The sequence below is a fragment of the Anolis sagrei genome, chromosome 5 (genome assembly GCF_037176765.1).
Source record: "Anolis sagrei isolate rAnoSag1 chromosome 5, rAnoSag1.mat, whole genome shotgun sequence".
NCBI lineage: Eukaryota > Metazoa > Chordata > Lepidosauria > Squamata > Dactyloidae > Anolis > Anolis sagrei.
Genome location: NC_090025.1, coordinates 114,176,667 through 114,179,496, shown reverse-complemented (window position 1 = coordinate 114,179,496; position 2,830 = coordinate 114,176,667). Strand labels below are relative to the sequence as shown.

Here is a 2,830-nt window from a genome sequence, read left to right as displayed (position 1 = left end):
GTGAAAGGAACAAATTGTGGCTATTAACATTTAAAAATTACATATATCAAAGTAAATATTTTCCTAATATATTTCACCAATTTACACACATAAATTTAGCCATCAGAACAATTAAAAAATACTGGAACTTAATAAGGGACATCCCGGGCTGTGAAAGACCCCCACTAATAGCATATAAAAGAACCAAGAGCATTGGGGATTTTTTGGTACATTCAGATTTAACACATAATGTTCGGACCATGAAATCAAATCTAATTGGCAATTATCGGTGCCATCATTGCTCAGTGTGTAACCAATTGGTGGAGACTAAAATCTTTACACACCAACACCCACCATTGATAATTAAATTCTCCCATTTTGCCACATGCACAACCAAGGGGGTTATTTACGGGATTATTTGTGAATGCAATCTGATGTACGTTGGCCAAACTCGTCGAGAAGTGAAGTCTAGGATTATAGAACACCGGAGCAAAATTAGAACTAATTCCAGAGATTCCATACTGTATAAACATTTTGATGATCTACGGCACAACCCTGAATCTTTTAAATACCACATATTAGAAGTAGTCACACAATCCAAACACATGGACTTTAACACTAAACTACTACAAAAGGAAACATACTGGATCTTCAGATTACGGACGGAACACCCATATGGTCTCAATGAACATAATTCATACAGTTGCTATATATAACTTTGAGGTTTTTTGCATTATCCCTTGTATACTACACATCCCTGGGAAGTACATTACTCACAACGCCATCTAGTGTTGACATTTTCCACACCTATAACTTTAAATGAACCTTAAATCAACTTCTCTGTCTCCTCTACATCTGATGTTCATTTTCCTCTTTAAATAGAGGAAACCCCCAGATCCTGTTCATACTCGCAATTAGAATCAAACTCAGAAGCAGAGTATCTTGTGAGTATACACCTAATTGGTGAAATATATTGGAAAAATATTTATTTGGATATATGTAATTTTTAAATGTTAATAGCCACAATTTGTTCCTTTTACCTAGATCCCATTGCAAAAAACTTAAGTATCTCTTATGAGAACATATGTAAAAGACTGAACTTTGTGAGTATTTCTAAATGCATTCTATTACATTATGTCCAACCTATACAATTGTAAAATGTATTTATGTGTGTAAATTGGTGAAATATATTAGGAAAATATTTACTTTGATATATGTAATTTTTAAATGTTAATAGCCACAATTTGTTCCTTTCACCTAGATCCCATTACAAAAAACTTAAGTATCTCTTATGAGAACATATGTAAAAGACTGAACTTTGTAAGTATTTCTAAATGCATTCTATTACATTATGTTCAACCCATACAATTGTAAAATGTATTTATGTATGTAAAATTACAGACCACCCGAAGAAGGCCTGAAGCTAAGGCCGAAACCGGTCGTGGGAGGCTGATTTATGAACATACAACGACATCACTAAAAGACTATACAGAACTTATTTCATATTGCTTTGTACAGAACTTATTGCATATTGCTTAATTTTGTGATTACTGTGAATTGAACAGTCTAAGTTTCACAATTTACCTATCTGTTGGACTTATTAATTCTCTGTAATGCACATGGAAGCAGAGAAGAGAGAGAAGAAGCCATACAAGAACACACAATCAAAGCACCCCCGACAGATGGTTATCCAATCCTCTGGAGAAAAATCTTCAGAGAAGGAGATTCCACCAGACTTTGCAGCATATTCCACAGACAGTCAGCTCTTACCATAGGAAGTTCTTCCTAATATTTAGGTAAATTCTCCTCTCACCTTTTGCAATTTGCTGTATAACTGGCATCTACCCTGCCATATAATGCAGTTTTAAACTGATAATGATAACGCCCATTTGCAAAAACTCTTACCTCCTTGACAAAATCAGAACGTATGGAAAGATGTTCTGTATAATATCCAAATAGTTAATTGGAAGGCTAGATGTAAACTGTTTCGAATTAATATACTGCAAGATCATTTGTTAGCTTTTAGGTGGATTTTTAGTGTTGATTTCTAGTGAAATAGAGGGCTTTTTTAAAAAATGAAAAGATAGCAGGGTGATCAAAGCTTGAGAACCACTGCTGTATTAGCTGGGACCAACAGGGAAGGGAAATGGAAATGATTGAGGCCAGTGGGCTGGAGCTCTGCCCATCCTTTTACACACAAAGTTAGTTAGCAACAGTAGCCAGTTATAGTGATGCAGTTAATATTCTCTCACTGCCAGATCTTTTAGGTTGAATGTATAGCCAGTATGAGTGGATGTTACCCTATTTGTTTATTATGTAGTACAAAGAGTTAATTGGGTTGTTGTAGGTTTTTTCGGGCTATATGGCCATGGTCTAGAGGCATTCTCTTCTGATGTTTCACCTGCATCTATGGCAAGCATCCTCAGAGGTAGTGAGGTCTGTTGGAACTAGGAAAAAGGGCTTATATATCTGTGGAATGACCAGGGTGGGATGAAGGACTCTTGTCTGCTGGAGCTAGATTTAATTACAGTAGTTATTTGAGTATTATACCCTACTCCTCAGTCATAAAGACTCTCAGAATGGCTTACAAATTGTTGATTTGACAATTTCCTGCCCTCAGGTTACATTCTAAATAACAGAAAAAGAGAGCACATAGTTATTGGAGCTATTTGAGTGATTTTCAGTTATTCTTTTGGCCATTTGAGCTGGGCTTAAACCTTACAGCCCATTAATTCTTAGGACAATCACAAGTACTGCTTTTTCTTTGAATCACCAAGAAAACAAGGTTTTGAAAAGAGATATATTTCCACTTTCTCCCTTATTCTATGCCTTGTTCCCCTATTCTTTCACT

The 2,830-nt window shown here is 35.5% G+C and overlaps 1 long non-coding RNA gene across 1 annotated transcript; it reads left to right on the top strand.

The window, feature by feature from the left end:
- Positions 1-1,217: 1,217 nt before the first annotated feature.
- Positions 1,218-1,562, top strand: LOC137097088 (uncharacterized). Its single transcript, XR_010909967.1, has 2 exons — positions 1,218-1,299; positions 1,381-1,562. It is a non-coding gene; the product is annotated as an uncharacterized lncRNA (long non-coding RNA).
- Positions 1,563-2,830: the final 1,268 nt, after the last annotated feature.